Source organism: Triticum dicoccoides, chromosome 5B (assembly GCF_002162155.2).
Source record: "Triticum dicoccoides isolate Atlit2015 ecotype Zavitan chromosome 5B, WEW_v2.0, whole genome shotgun sequence".
Lineage (NCBI taxonomy): Eukaryota > Viridiplantae > Streptophyta > Magnoliopsida > Poales > Poaceae > Triticum > Triticum dicoccoides.
The window spans coordinates 637,287,619-637,305,270 of record NC_041389.1 but is presented as its reverse complement, the minus strand read 5'-3'; the positions used below and the strand labels follow the sequence as shown (position 1 = coordinate 637,305,270).

The following is a 17,652-nucleotide window of genomic DNA, read 5'->3' as shown; positions in this document are numbered from 1 at the left end:
TCTTTGGTTGGTTGTTGTTCTTTGACAGACTCAACACCAAGGACTTGTTAATTCGCAGACATTGGAGATCTCCTTTGGACGACAATATTTGTGTTATCTGCAATGAGTTGGTCTATGAGGATAGGTTGTACCCGTTCTTCAATTGTAACTTCAGTCGCCGGGTGTGGAATTATCTTTCCATTGATTGGACCAGGAGCCCGGAGATTCAATAGTGTATCCAGCATGCAAGATCAAGATTCAAGCATCCTTTCTTCTTTGAGGTTATGCTCACTGCAGCTTGGCATATATGGATCCTCAGGAATGGTAGGATATTCAGAGGGGAAAATGCAACCTTTGCTGCTTGGAAATGTAATTTTGTACATGACATTACTCTTCTAGCTAATAGAATGCGAGTAGATACTAGGACCAAGTTGTCTGCTTGGATTAACTCTCTGACTTAAGTTCAGGTAGGTAGGTAGGTTTTTTCCTTTTCTACCCTTTAGATCTTGTAATTTCCCTCTGCTTGTACAGTTGACACTTTGTTTTTTACAATAAAGGGCTGTGGAGCTTTGCTCCACAATAAATATTCAAAAAAAAATTTAAGGCCCATTTTGACTACACATGTTTGTTCGTTTGTATGGCGTCCAGGAAATGTTTGGGCGTGTTGGCCCCCGTTTCAATGATATAGCATATTCAAAGAATTATCCTACTCTATACTATCGCCTCTAAAAAACATACACTATACAATAAAAAGACTAAGGCATAAAAATGTAGAATAATCCTACACTATACAATAACGAAATTACAGCCGAATATACCCCCTGGGCATTATAGTTCGGCACCAGTTATAATAAAGTGTACACAAACATCAAATTACATACACTGGACAAATAAAGCTCATACATCAAGGACACGCATCAACAAAACTTACCATTTGAACTATAATCTCTTCAGAAAATAGGATTGGCCGGATTCAGATAGCACAAATTTTAGTCTGCAAAATCTCCAATTCCTTCGTGGTTACCTCAGTTTCTCATTTCATTTTTTTGACTCCTGCATCTAATACCTGCAAGTCTAGTCTCAACTTGTTGACTGCACATTGAGAATCATGTACACATTGTCTTGCCACCTCTAGTTGATGCTCAAGAACATCAACACATGACAATTCCAATCCATAATCATTTGGTAACGACCATGCCGCACTGCACGCAGATCTTTGTGTTGATGTCACTTCATCCTGAAATGTTTCTGTAAGTACACATGACTAGGGCAAAAATATAGTTACAACAATGAAGGGAGCAAGACAGACTATTTTGTACATGAAAAAACAGGACTAACAATAATGTTACACGTGTTGAAGCATAAGCAGGTGATATTGTAAAAAATATAAAAATGGTAGTCTTTGCAGCCCGCATACAGAAATCTCTCTTAGCTCACTAGAGGAGCATGATATTGGGGCCAAATCCAAAACACATACATGTTACAAATTTAGACGACACGTTGCATATAAGTAAGCAAGCAGTTGACCATTCTGTAGCTCAATTAAAGTCTTAGGGAGCATAATGAACAACAGAGGGATTCATACAAACCTACTACAACAAGCAAAACTATGCAATCATTAGCCTAGTATAAACTAGAATGTGAGCCTCATGTAGTAATAGTTGGTTAATAGACTTCAAAGCTTCAGGCACAATTCGCCAGCGTAATTAAATGGTAAGGCCTTTAATTATGTCAACTAATAGTTATACAAGTACCCAACATCAGACATCATTGTTTGGGCATCTCATTAACTGAGGACAAATAAAGCAATTGAAAAGAGCAATTTAACTATGTCTGAAACAAACAAGCAATTGAACTGTTGAGTTGGATACAATTACTTACCTTAACTGGTTGAACAGGCTCGGCGTTGCTCCTCCTTCTCTTGCAAGGCTCATTCCTGACATCTTGTACTTCAAAATCCTCAATCTTATCTTCATTGCACCCCCTCTGCAAGGTGACACAAACTAGTTACTCGTCTCCTTGGAAGATAAATATGCATACTTTCCAGTCTGTGAACAACACAAAAGGATGAGATTATAACAAAACAACACCACATAATGAAACATGCCACATCTCTTGCACGCAATGAAATGAGCATTTACTATGTGTGCACTATGTAAAAACTAGGCATACCTTTGAACTGGATCTCCAGGTACTCTTGGAGAGCCTACTTTAGTGTACAGCCAAACCTTTATGTCACCTATGGCTTAGACAATCCCCCACTACAGCATCACTTAGTGTTTAAATCGTTGACAAGCTCTGTTAGAGTGTTAGGACAAGAAAAACAAGTAATCAAAGCAAACAATCCTAGTATGGCTGGCTGATACAAGCAAGCAATTAAAAAGATGTGTGAACAAATCTTACATATCAAGAAAAGAAGCAAAGAAGGAGGCTTAAAGACCATCACTTGACTGACCAGATTTAAGGGGCATTTAAACATCATGTGCAACGTATGAACTACCATAAACATTGCATATTCTAGATTTTACAATGGAATGCACATGTATTAGGTTATGCCATGTATGATGATGCCTAAATGTACACTATAGCACATAGGAGTGATTCATCATTGCACGCACAATTGAATTGCAGGTTAAGGGCTAGTTCTATTAAGCCTTTTTAGAGCTTATTGTCAAAATAAGCCATAAAAGATTTAAATAAGTCATTTTTTAGTTATGGACTTGGGCTTAACTTATTTCGCTTTGGAGGGGGTTGTTTCCAGTAGAAGCTTCTTCCCTAGCGCGCATGCAAGGGGAGGTGGTACCGTGCAAAATGTCCCTTCTATTAAGAAGACCTCCCGGCCGTGAGGCTTATCCAGTGGATGTTTTTTATTTGCATTCACACCTTTTAGCAAGAGCCGCTAAATTAAGTTCTCTTTTAGGCGAAGGAAGTATGACCGCTTTTCATTAGTAATTACAATCCGGAACAGAATGAGGATAATGTATTGGCAAGAACAGGCTGGCTTTCATGTCCATAAGTTCTCTTTGTCACATACATCCATCGCTTTCGTCTTTCTTGGCTTACTCAGGTGATCTAATTAATGGGCAAGCCCCACTCAAAGCAATCCCGATCTGCCTGTGCTTGCTCCGGATGTTGCCAGTGAAATGGTAGCCATCAGGGAAGCCCTGCATTCATGTCATGCCATGGGATCAGATCAAAGATCTTCAGAAAGATAGCAGCAGATCCGATTCATGGCAATGTGCATTGGATTCTGATCTGCCTGTACCTGCCATGGAGATTAAGCCAGATGGCAAATGAGGCAATTGCTCTTGCACGAGCATAGAAGTATGATCTGATTCTGATAAAATAGCTCAATCTACTCTAGTACCATTGGTGGGAACAAAATCTACTGTCTACTATGCTTCATTTTAGCCAAGTGTAGTTGCCGAGGCACAAGTGATGCATTACTGTATACTACCCACTATGCAGTAGCAATTTCGAGAGTGTTGATAGGGATATCTGCAAGAGTACTTGCTTACCTGGGATCGCACACATTCACGAACAGTGATGATCCTGTCCTTATCAGGGTGGAAGCACATGCCGACCCTCCCCATTGGCTGGGGATCTGTCACTGATGTGGGGAAGTTGCCCTCCTAGTCCAGCCTCCCATACAGGCCTTTCCACTGATTGTTCCTCTTGGATGTGTTGAGAAAGTACCTAGGGATCAGATCCACCATTTTCCCTGTGGATAGCTTCACCTGTACTATTCACATGATGAAAATTAGCTACTAGTACAGCACATGGTTGCTTACCAAGAATGTAGAGAGCAGCAAAGAATGTGAATAAGATGGCTAAAACTGAATGCTACCTTCTCATCTGGCAGGTCATGCCAGTCACAGCCAGGGCATTTTGGGATGTGCTTGAACCTTATGAGATTCAACTCGTTCATCTTTTTGGATATGTGGTTGTCGGATCTCGGGTTTCAGCAAAACCCTTAAGGTTCAAACTCTGGGGTTCGCGCGAAGATCTCCCCCTACCGAACCACACCCTTAACCTCGCTACGGTCTCCAAGGCTAGCTCGATGAACTCGCAACACAAGGGACACAAGATTTATACTGGTTCGGGCCAGTGTTATGGTGTAATACCCTACTCCAGTGTTGTAGTGGTGGATTGCCTCTTGGGCTAGGGATGAACAGTACAAGGGGAAGAACAGCCTCCTGAGGCAAGGTGTTCTTGTGCTTGGTGGATTTGTGTGGGTGAGGATTACTCAAGATGAGATGCCTCCTACTATGGTGGCTAGTCCTATTTATAGAAGCCCTGGTCCCAAATATTGAGTGGGAATGGATCCCACAACGGCCAATTTGAAAGGGGACAACTAGTACAGCTTATCCTGACAAAAGTAGTCTTCGCGTAGCAAAGGCTCTGGAGGTGACACCATCTTCGGCTCCATGATGACCCCCGTCCCGCCGTCCTGCTGGTCTTGGTCTCGTTGCACCGATATGGAAACCTTTACCTGATGCCTCGATACTCCTGGCCTGAACTTGCCTCCTTAGCACCAAAGAGGAAACAAGGACACTGTGCGCGCTGGCGCCCGCCTGGTCTCGTTCATCATGGCTCACATCACTGGAACCTTGTGAGATTTGCCTTGCCTTGATCTCTCAGCCCCTCGCGAGCCAGTCTGGTGAGGCCGCTCCCGAGGACGTCTTGTGTCGTTCGCCTCGCGAGGTTTGGCCCCTCGCGAGGGTCTTGAAAGATTGTTGGCAAAGATCAGCCGTACGGGCCCGCTCGCAGAGCCACACCATGGGTTGCAGGCACGCAAGTCTGCAGACCACCGTTCCCAGAACGCCGACAATAGCCCCCGGGCCCAAGGCGCGCTCGGGCTTGGCTTCGGGGCGAAGCCAAACGGCAAGTGTGGAGCACCGCGGGCCCCAATAGCCTGCAACTTTGGTCGACGCGTGGTGGCTGATTGGACGTGGGCGTCTCCGCTTCCGCATGCTGCCTCGACAACTCTCTGACTTGACAAGTCCCTGCGATATGCAAGGAAAAACCATCATTACTTGTCATCGTGGGGGGCGCTGGTTGGCCTTCTCCTGCTATAAATGCGGAGGGGGGCAGAGCCCTCGTCGCCCATCACTTCCCATTACGCTCGCTTCTCCCCCTTTGCTCCATTACCGCCACAAATGGCGCCCATTCGAAGGTTTTCTGCTGCGGAGAAAGGAAAGACTCCCGTAGATGGGCCGGGGCTGCTCCCGCCGAAGAAGAGGCCGGTCCACCGCCATGGCGCGGCAGCGATGCAGGTGGTGATGAGGCCTTGGTGCGAGCGGCATCCTCCTGGGTACCCGTTACCCCTGTACGCCCAAGCCGAGGGCTCAGGAGGAAGAGGTGACGAAAGTCAGCGCGCGCGCCGTGGCCATGGTCGCCGTACCGCAGTGGCGCACGTCGCCACCCCTGGAGTCCACGCCACAGACTCTTCGCGCGAGCTTGTGCTGTGGGCGGCGATGCCCCCGAGCACTTGGATCCGCTTCCCCTCGTCCTTCTCTGCTGAGATGCCGCCGAGGGCAACCCTTGAGCTTTGGCTACAACACGCACTACAAAAGAAATACACTTCCGTGATGATACGTGTTTGTCACAGTAGGTCGCGTTTTCTGTCATGCATGTACATCCATGACAAATTTATGACAGAAACAAGATAGTCATACCTGTGCTGTCGTAGAAGTGTTCCATGACATTACCAAAATTATCATCACGGAAGTGTCCACTTCCATGACGATAAATCGCGTGTCACTGAAGTGCTTTCGTCAAGGGTGACCGACACGTGGCATCCACCGTAACGGAACGCCGTTAAGCTATCGGGTCGGATTTTGGATCCGATAACCCGTTAACAGCCACGACCAATGTCGATTTTCCACGTGTAAAATTCTCATTGGCTGATGGATCCACGCGTCAGATCCGCGTTCGCACAGGTGTCACTCATCCAACGGTCGAGATAACCTATGATATGTTGACACGTGGACCGGCCCAAAAGTGGCCCACAAAGTTTAAATGGGCCGGCCCAACCGAAGGCCCATAAGATTTAGCGGGCCATAATGGGCTGGCCCAGCTAAAGACCCACAAAATTTAGCGGACCATAATGGGCCGGCCCAGCTAAAGGCCCACACGAATTTGCAGACCATAATGAGCCGTCCCAGCTAAAGGCCACAAGATTTTGCGGACCATAATGGGATGGCCCAGCTAAAGGCCCACAAGATTCTGCAGACCATAATAGGCCGGCCTAGCTAAAGGCCCAACATTCTCTGTCAAATCGGCCTGTCAACGGCCTGTCCTAAACTTGTCATCAATGCGACCCATGGTCACTTCTGGCCCGTTAACTATCCGCTAAGTAATTTGGCCAAATTACGGCCCGGTGTATTTCCGGCCTTTTAAAGGTCCGGCTTCATTTGGGCCCATTTACAGGCCATCAAAACTTTCGGCCCATAAACGACCGTAAAGGATTTGGGTCATATTCGGCCATGTCTGACATTCGGCCTGTTAGAGGCCCACTATAGATTTGGGCCACTTTCGGCCTGTTGTCATTTCCGGCCTGTTAACGCCGGACGTAAACCATGGGCCATATGTGGCCCAACTTCATATCGGGCCCATTAATGGCCCATATAAAAATGGCGATAATCTAGCCCGACCGAAGTTCCGGCCTGTTAAAGGCCCGTGTATTAGGTCGGTGCATTTACGGCCCGTCCGAATTTCGGCCTGTCAAAGATCCGCATCGTAAATGGGCCACCATTTCGGCCTGCTAAGTCCAGTGGGTTATTTGGCACAATCAGGGCCCAATCTCACTTTCGGTCTATTAAAGGCCCATCTTTTTTATGGGCTCGAGATATTTATACCTGTAAAAGGCCTAATTTTACCGAGGGCCCAAATTATGTTTAGGCCTGTTAAATGCCCACTATGGGCACAGGCTTACCAGAAAAATATGAAAGCTTATGCTGATTTAGGCCCAGATATTTTTAGTGGGCTACATGCCAATTTCGGCCCGTAATCGTTTTTAGCCCAATTGCAATGGGCCCGACGAATGTTGGCATGTTGGGCTCCTACGAAGCTTTCGGCTGAATACATTACTAAGATAAACCTACACTATACAAAAATAGCGTCGTAATTACTGCAGCCTATGGCAGCATCATAAATGTTGTATCACAACAAAATAAATTTCAACCATACAACAAAAGGCCTGTTGGCATAAAGTTTACAATCCTTCCAGATAAAAGCACCATCAGATGTATAGAAGCACAGATCATTTGACCTGAGTGCTAATGTTTCAGGCTGTAGAATCTGATCGAGCAGCACGATCTCCACCTTTTTTCTGCCATTGCTCTTGAACAACGAAGCGAATGTCTGATAGTCTGGTTTCAAAACCATTCATATCTTGATGACATTTCTCAACCACTATTCTTGTTTCCGAAACAACGTCCATCAGGGATTGGACTTGTGTCTGGAGCACATATATATCACTCTGTCTAGCAGGAAGATTTTGTTCAGAAGGCGATTTGGACGAGGTTACCTTGACAACCAACCTAGAATTACGTAGGAAGGTGCTTTTTGCACTGTTAGTGGAGAGATACTAACACACTACAGCATGAGGTGACATTGTGCCTGTAGTAGCCTCGTCACCTTCAGGTGGTTGTGGCTGTTCAATCATTTGTTCCATAGCTTCCTGAAAGTTTGAACTTGTAGATTAGTGTACCAGATAATTTACTAATGAGATAAAAACAAACAAAATAGGTTAAACGTTTACACATAACTTATTTTGGTGAACTACTGTAATACATTAGCATGTATTGTAGTGCCAGCTACATAATAAAATCACTTTCGGAACATATGTCCATGTAGCATGCCTACTGTATTGTCTATTTCCTCACATTCGTTGACATTTAAGGATAAACAGACTTGGTTTAAAGTAGGATGAACATAGTATGACATCATTAATTTCATGGGGAAACAGATATAAAACAAACAGGCTATTTTATCATTGTATGCGCACGTGAACATAACAACTAGATTACAGATCAAGACTAAAAGAATATCCTTCATCTCTTTTAAACCATGTAAGGTGAAATGATACGTTAAGACAACTATCTATAAAAGTGAACAGAGTAACTGACATTGGCTGCAAACCAAGTAGTTAAATGAACACATCGCAGTACCAATCAGTTCAAGGCAGGAGGAGTAAGGACTTACAACAACGTCTTGAACTGGTGTGCTCATGCCCTTCATCTTGCTGGTGTGGCAATCCTTGAAGATTTGCACTACATTCGGTTCAGGTTCTTTTTGGTCCACACGAGCTTTCCTCTGTATTTGGAACAAGTCAATATAGATATGATAATATGGCACACAAAAAAGAAGGAAGTGGCAGCTATTTACAAGAGCCTTGCAGTGTGCAATATAGCTATGAGATCCTGTTGTCTGTTGGAATTTCACTTTAGAACGGTTGGTTTTGTTCTTCAAACAGTTAGCCTAGAACAAGATACACTTGTAAGGCACATACATAAATACAAGTTCAATATGTGGTCTGATCAAATACATATAGCCTACCTGATACTTTGGATCAGACCAGTGTTTAACGAGGGCTGTCCAGTCTTCATCTGTAATATATTCCACTGGAGATGTTTGGGCGATTTCATTGTTAGCCTTGCCTTCAAAGTGAGATTTTCTAAGGTGGTACCGATATTGTCGCAGAGCAGACTGAAAAACATGAGTGCATGCTTGTTTAGTTGCATCATCTTTCAGATCCAACTTGAACCTCATCTATTGAAAAAAGAATGTGAGTCTTATTAGGAGGAAGCTAGAAAGTATGGGACAGAGGAAGACAATATTACTAATTGCGATGAATAACATTACTTACGAATAAATGGTCAAGGAAGGTGTTAAACTGGGTATTGTCTTTCTGATTCCTGTACTGGATCCATGTTGGGAGGATATGTGCATGACACCTAACGGCAACGGCTTCCTCTGATACTAACTTGGCTGACTCTGTTGCATCGCGTGGCCTTTTTAAACCTGCCTCAAAATGGATCTCCATTCTTCCTCCTTTAGATTTTGTTAATATGTCAAGCATTATCCCTGATGTCTGTTTCCGCTTGCACCGTGGTGCTAGTTCAACAACGAATATGGTAAGTGTTAGTGTACATCAAATGGTGAGAGTACATATAAAGGAGCATGCAACTGCAACTTGACTCGGTCAGGTATCGTCTTGGTGTTGATGCTCATGAGGTTCATCTGATCTTGCCAAGTCTTGTTGTGTCAGCAGTGCTTCAGAAGTAGTGTTAGGTGTGAAGGCAGCTTGGGAACTGGCCAGTTCCGGAGCAAACGAACGAGTAACTGGTTGAGATGCTGGTACAATTGAAGCGGACGCTGCAGCTGGTGGAGCACGTGATACTGTGTTTATAGATTTAGCCGGTGGACTTGGACCTTCTACTGCACTATAAGTACCAGCAGAATCTCGACGGCAGATCCTTTTCCGTTTCACCCGGCGAGTAACAACACTCCCTACTATATTATTTTACTTGCTCTTTTTTGACTTTGCCATGTCAAGTTGTACCCACAACACAAAAGAATAAAATTACTCTTCAGAACTCATTGATGCATGATACAGACAAGCAATACTTTGATGTAAGACAACCGTATGAGGATGGAATATGTAAGAAAAATAGGACGGCATGACATATTCACAGCTAAGATGTGCAAACTAAGCTGAAGGATTTTCAAGAAAATAGAAGTAATGCAAGCTAGGCACCATATGAAAGATGCAACCAATATTACTCTGCCAAGTTAAAAGTGTCTTGTCATAAGTGGCAATTCGAAAAATTAGAAGCAGTACAACGTAGAAATCAATGCAAGATGCAACCACTATCAAACTTCCATGTTAAAAGCGACCAATCATGAGTGACTAATGCGGGATACACAACAGCAGTACTTTGATGTAAGAACATGGTATGATAGATAGATGAAGTGTATTCTAGACACAGAAAGCCATGTCATATGCACATGTATAACGTATAAACTCGGTAGGTGCAATTTAATCAAAATAGAAGAAATACAGGCTAGACAACATAGGCAACATGAAACCAATTATCACACTGTCAACTTAGAGCAAGCACCTGCGATGGTGGAGTACGGGAGATGAACTCATCATGTAGACTGTGGACTTCAACTTCATTAGCAGTAGCAGTGGCAAATCTAGAGAGTCTCTATTTGCGTCGGTGCGGAGGACCACCAACATCCCCTAACTTACTCTTTTCCTTCCTATTTTCTGATATTTCCTTATGAAGTCAAAACCACAAGAAGATGAATAAAATTAGCTCTGCATAACTGGTTGATGCATGATACAGACGAACACTACTTTGATGTAAGGCAAGCGCATGATAGGAGGATGGAATATATACAAAAAAGACAACGTTTCATATTCACACGTATGATAGGAGGATGGAATATGTATGAAAAAACAGTAAGCTGAAGGCATTTCAACAAAATTAGAAGAAATGAAAGCTAGGCACCATATGAACATGCAACCAATATCACTCTATCAGGTAAAAAGTGTCTCGTCGTAAGTGCCATTTCGAGAAATTAGAAGCAGTACAAGCTAGAAGACAATGCAAGATGCAACCTACATCACAGTCCCAAGTTAATTGTGTCTTATGGGTGAGTGATCATTGCAGGTATAAGTTGTAAGCTACACAGATGCAATTCAACATAATCAGAAGCAATACAAACTAGACATCATACGGAAAACGCAACCACATATAACAGTTCCAAGTAAGAGCAAGCACCTGTGATGGTGGAGTAGGGGAGATATGCTCATCATGTACACGTATGTTCTAGAAACAGGAACACGTGTCATATTCACATGCATTATGTGTAAAGTAAGCAGATGCAATTCAAGTTAGAAGCAATACAAGCTAGACATCATACGCAACATGCAACCACATATAATAGTGCCAAGTTAGAGCAAGCACCTGTGATGGTGGAGTAGGGGAGATGTGCTCATCATATACACAACTACGTTGACTGTCTAGCCTTGCGTTGTCTTGCAAATCTTGTTGGGAGGATGGCGGAGTAGAATCTGTAGAGAACCTCCGTTTCAGTTGCTCGGAAGGACCACCAGCATCCAATGCCTTGACAATTTCCTTCAGGTTTATTGATTTTGCATTGTGAGGTCATACCAACAAGAAAAATTAATATCATTCGCTCTTCAGAACTCATTCATGCATGATACTGACAAACACTACTCTGATGAAAGGCAAAGTCATGATACGAGGATGCAATATGTACAAAAAAATGGACGGCTTGACATATTCACACCTATGATGTGGTAACTAAGCAGAAGGCACTTCAACAAATTAGAAACACTTCAAGACACCATATGGAAGGTGCAATCAATATCACTCTGCCAAGTTAAAATTGTCTCTTCATAGGTGGCGTTCATCAAACTAGAAGCAATACATGCTAGAAATCATATTCAGGATGCAAACCAATATCACACTACCAACTTAAAGGTGTCCCATCATAAGTGACTGATGCAGGATACACAAGAAGAGTAGTTTCATGTAAGAACATGGTGTGATAGATAGATATAGTATGTACCAAAAACAGGAAAGCGTGTCATATTCACATGTATCATGTGTAAGCTAAGCAGATGCAGTTTACACTAATTAGGAGCAATACGAGCTAGAAACCATATGCAACATGCAAGCAGATATCACACTGCTAAGTTAGAGCAAGCACCTTGGATGGTGGAGTAGGGGAGCGGAGACTTGGACCTTGTAATGCACTATCAGTACAAGGAGAATTGGTACAGATGCTCCGTTTACGTTGCTGCAGAGGACCACCATCATCGCCTTCCTTACTCTTTTCCTTCCTCTTTCTTGATTTTGCCTTGTCAAGTCAAACCCACAAGAAAAAGGAATAAAATTTGCTCTTCAGAGCTCATTGATGCATGATACTGACGAACACTACTTTCATGTAAGGCAGCCGCATGTTAGGAGGATGGAATATGTATGAAAAACAGGACGGCGTGACATATTGACATGTATGATGTATAAATGTAAACTAAGCACAAGGTGCTTGAACTTGTTAGAATCGATGCAAGCTAGAAACCATATGAAAGATGAAACCACTATCACTCTGCCAAATTAAAAGGGTGCCCGAACAAATGTATTTGACCAAATTAGAAGCAATACATGGCAACAGGCTAGAAATAATATGCAACATGCAACGAATAAAGGTGACTCATTGTAAGTGATTGATGCAGGATACAGAAGAGAGGTAGTTTCATGTAAGAACAAGGTTAACACATAGATGCAGTGTGTACCAAAAATAGGAAGGCATGTCATATTCACAGGTATAGTGTGTAAACTAAGCAGATGCAATTTACCCTAATTAGAATCATTACAAGCTAGACACCATATGCAACATGCAACCACATATCACACTGCGAAGTTAGAGCAAGCACCTGTGATGTTGGTGTAGGGGAAGTGTGGTCTTCAGGTACAGAGCTATGTTCAATATCTTCATTTAGGCTTGCTATTTCTTGAAAAGCATGTGGAGAGGATGAAATTGCATTGTTTATAAGAGTGTTGCGTCTCATATTAACCCACGCGCGTGACTGTCTCATCATTAGCGATAGATGCAGGATACACAAGAACAGTAGTTCGATGTAAGAACATGGTGTGATAGGCAGATGTAGTATGTGCCAAAAACAGGAAGGCGTGTCATATTCACATGTATAATCTGTAAGCTAAGGAGATGCAATTTAACAAATTAGGAGCATTGATGAGGGATACACAAGAAAAGTAGTTTGATGTAAGAACATGGTTAATAGAAAGACGTAGTATGTACCAAAAACAAGAAAGGCATGTCATATTCACAGGTATAATGCGTTAACTAAGCAGATGCAATTTACCCTAATTAGAAGCATTACAAGGTAGACACCATATGCAACATGCAACCACATATCACACTACCAAGTAAGAGCAAGCACCTGTGATGGTGGTGTGGGGGAATTGCGGTGATCAACTAGAGAGCTATGTTGACTATCTTCATTTAGCCTTGCTGTTTCTTGAGAATCATGTGGGGAGGATGACACTGCACTCTTTAAACGAGTAGGGCGTCTCACAGTAACCCACCCGGGTGACTGTCTCATCATAAGTGATTGACAAGGGATACAAAAGAGCATTAGTTTGATGTACGAACATGGTTAATAGACATATGTAGTATGTATCAAAAATAGGAAGGCATGTCATTATGAAAGGTATAATGTGTAAAGTAAGCAGATGCAATTTAACCAAATTGGAAGCAATACAAGCTAGACACCATATGCAACATGCAACCACATTTGACAGCGCGAAGTTAAAGCAAGCACCTGGGATGGTTGTCTGTGGCAATTGAGATCATCAACTGCAGAGCTACGTTTACTGTCTCCAACTGCTGACACTGCACCCATTAGAGCGCTGAAACGCTTAGTGCTTATCTTCGAATTACACTGGAGCGACTTCTGTCTTTTCTTTTTTGCATTCATCAAGACTGCGTCAGAGTCTGAAATACCCATGCATAAAAAACAATAGTGTGAGTATGGGTGAAGTTGTGCACAATTAGTATAGTGTAAAGGTAGCAAATAGCAGGTCGGTGAGAAATAAATGATGGGAGACATATGATAGCTCTACAACATGCACGACACACTAAATTACTATAGGATTCTATGAAAATAACAGTCGATTGAAAGCAAATAGGTCAGCCCATTTTTTCTGCACCGTCTGATGTACAAAGAACGGGCAGATCGCCTTCATCTACCTCCAGCCAGTCAGTGTTGACGATCTTCCTCGAAACGCCAGCGACCATAGGCCCAGTATTCCTCCACTGCCTGCGCCCTCCCCTCGACCTTACCGCACCGCCGTGCTTGGCACCGCCCCCCGGCCATCCATTCAAGCCCCGCCGACCTCCAGATCGGGCGCAAGCAGCTCTTGCGCCCCACACCCCTATGATAGACACCGATGCGCCGCTTCCCCGAGGAACAGGCGGACTAGGTGCTCTGCGCGCCTAAGCGGGTGCTGCTTCTTTTAATTGCGGTTCGACTGACCCTGAATTGAAATCCAGGCGGGCTACTGACCTCTAGCAAAGGTGAAATAGTAAAAGGGTGGAAACCTTGTGCATTTAGTATCACAAAGAAGATGCAGTAAGAAGCGCTCAACTAGTTTCTTTCGTGGGATGAATACGGTGTGAGCGGAGACATAAGATTTGCACGAATAAGGGAAGAGGAGTACCTCTTTCTGCTGGCAGTGTTGTGTCATCCTTCTGTTTTTCTGACGATCTTCTTGTTGTTTGCCGGAAACTAGAAGTTGTGGAGGACGGTGCAGCCTTGGACGAACCCATGGCCAAGTTGTTGTGTGTTGTGCGGTGGCCGTTTGTCTACGGTGGGGAAGCAGATCCGAGGCAGCGAACGATGGCATAGCGGGAACAGCTCCGGTGCGGTGGATGGGTGCGACAGTGGAGCCGCAGTAGTCAGGCACAGGACAACGTGGTCGGAGTGGTTCTGGTACGGCGCACGTCGGCGTCGGCATCATGGAGGCAGCTCTGCCTTAGCTTCAGCTGCTAAGTCCTTAAGGGCGTTGCGGTTGCGATTGCGTTGGACGACGACGTCGGGGTACCGACTTCGGCGTGATGGAGGAGGGCAGCAGTGGATTGGCCGCTATGCGGTGGAGAACGAAGGAGGCTGGGGTTTCGCGGCTGGTGGAGAGGGTGTTTTCGCGTCCACAGAGTATGAATGGGGAAACGGAGGGAGGCGGGGAACTAAGGGGGAACAATGTTTCGGTTTGAGAGGCGCTTGTTTGAAATTTGGGGAAAGTTACAAACTTTGCCCCCATCTAAAATTTCGGACATATTGCGGGTTGGGGGTAGGACAGTCATGTCAGGTGTCCCAAATGTGGGCGGGATAGATTTCGGCCGAGCGCATGGGTGTTTAGGCGCCCACGGCGTATGAATGCTTCTCGGAGGCGGCTGAGACTGGCGTCTTGGTGAAGTTACAAACCTACCCCGGTTTAGACCTTTGGACATCGGGCCGATAGGCAACATGGGCCAGAGTCAGGACAGTAATTTCCTACTACCAAACATTAGTCTCGCGCGGTTTCGGGTGACCAGAGGCCTATTTGGCGCTTCGTTCAATATTTGGGAGCAGAAGCATTAACGTTTTCGGTTCTCTTGAATTGAACTTTCAGGATTTGTCAAACCTCACAAATCTTTACTCTTGAAAATCCTAAAGCTATGATTATTTTGGAATGGAGGGGGTACATTTGAATATACATTGTACACGAGTATATATTAAAAAATATGCAACTTACCTCGGTTCATGCATGGTTCCAGATATAATCTCCTTGGTTGCAAAAAATAAAAAGTTAGATATGTGTATGAATATATATAGCATGTTCAAACTCACAACAAAGATTGATGCCCCCTTTTACATCTGATTTACAAATGCCATTATCTTGGGTTCAAATAGATGAATGCACTTCCTATGAATTCGAATCTTTGGAATCCCCTTTATGTTGAATTCGACATGTATTCTATTTCGTAGCTAGCAATTTGGAATGTGTCCATGCAAGTGACAAATGTATAAAGTGCTTCACACTAACAACATGGAGTGCACTAATTAATGTTTATATATGAATTGCAAAAGTATCCATTGCCTGTATTTCAAACCGCTCTCACTCTATGGATCGATAATATGAAATAAACACATGCACATGCTAGAATTCAATAGAGTATGGGTGTCTGATAGACCGATTTTCGTCCATACGCAATTTGCAAAATTCATGATCTCATCCAAAAATAATAATGTCATTTATATTTTAATTTAATGCGTAGAACCGCCTTTTACACGTAGATGCACTATGCCTCACCCCGTTCTCACAAAGGCGTTATATATCTCTCTATCTAACGCATAAGTGCACACACTTTATATGCATTGGCATTTCTCTTTCACACATGCTCACAGTCTCTCTCAGGGTGTCGAGGTGTCTCACGCACATGCTCTCTCCGTTTCTCTCTCTCTCTCTCTTTCTGACTACTATGTACCACTCTTTTCACTAATCTCACTTGGAAAACACTATTTCTCTCGCATGCATATATACACATGCACGGTCTCTACTAGCCCTCTATACGCACATATATGTGCCTACATGTCCCCCGCACGCACATTATCTTTAGGCCTCTCTCGCACACATTGCCCCCCTGACACACCTCTCTCTTAGTAGTTGGCAGATATGATTTCATCATATCATTCGGAAGGATATCCCTGGCCATTAGGCTGGATGGTAATACGAGGCAAAGTTTTACCCTAGTTCGGATAGGACCCTTGCAGTTGAAGAAATAGCCTACTCCTGTTACTGTATATTAGTGATAGGGGTGTGTACAAAGTACACATGAATACGAGACATTGTGCGTGTGTGTATACTATCGACGAACTAGCCTCCAAGTTTGTATAACATACTAAGGGCCTAGGGTTACAAATCATATATAGTTGGCTTATCACCAGTGGGGATAGAGTCCTCCACGACTCTGGTAGCTTCGTGTTGTACGCCGAGTCCTCCACATGGGTCTTCGTATAACACGTCTCGGTCGAAGCTATATGTGGCGCAGGATGGAACTGACCCATGAGTCTTCATGTTGACCCACCACAACAAGAAATGATGTGCCCACCACACCACACACGCAATCGGCCACTAAGAAAATAAGCATATACAATAGTACAACGGTATCTAGCTGATGATACGTCTCCATATTTTGTTGATGACACTGACGGACTTTGCATTTGATGCGTGCTCCGTATTTTGTTGACGACACTTACGGTCATTGTATTTTAAGCGAAAGCACGATATGGTCACTGGACTTCAGAATAAGCTCATAACGATCACAACATACATTTTCTCGTGCTAACCAACATGTGGTTGGATTGTTAGGAGGACAGTGGTTTCTCGAGCCCACCAAGGTTTAAGTACTAGTGCTTGCATTTATCTTGTGTTAATTTCAGTATTTTCCGGCGATGCACATTCAGTGGGAGGAGATGTTCCACTCGACTACGATGCACCTATGGTGACTTCCTAAAATCTCAAGATCATATATGCTGGCCCACTCTCTCGAAGGTGCTCATAGGGGTAGGGTTCGCCTGTGTTCGCTTATAGCGGTGAGTGCTTGCGCGTATATATGAGCCCTTGCGTTTGTACCGTGTTAAACAAATACATGTCATGATTATACGGTCACTGGATCACCCGTACAACTTCGTATTTTGTTGATGACACAATCAATTGACCAGTCAAACGTTCCACGCGGCGCAACTAGTGTTGCACCATCGAGGCGCGTAACCGTGGGGCCTACCTGTCAGCCCATATATGAAAAGAAAGAAATGGTAGTTTGAGTCTGTACCGTGTTAATAAAATAGGAGTACATTTTAGGGTGATCATACGGTCACTGGCTCACCATACAACTCCGTAATTTGTTGATAACATGATTAATTGACCAATCAAACGGTCCACATTCAGCAGCGCACATTACCATAGGGCTCACCCGTCAGCGCGTATATGAAGGACAAAAATGGTAATAAATTAGTGGTCGGTTGGTATTCAAAGTCGTGAGACCTCTGGTTGGCAGTCACCGGCG

General features: G+C 43.9%; 1 pseudogene; it reads right to left on the bottom strand.

The window, feature by feature from the left end:
- Positions 1–3,038: 3,038 nt before the first annotated feature.
- Positions 3,039–17,652, bottom strand: part of LOC119310355 — a 45,343-nt pseudogene continuing 30,729 nt past the window's right edge.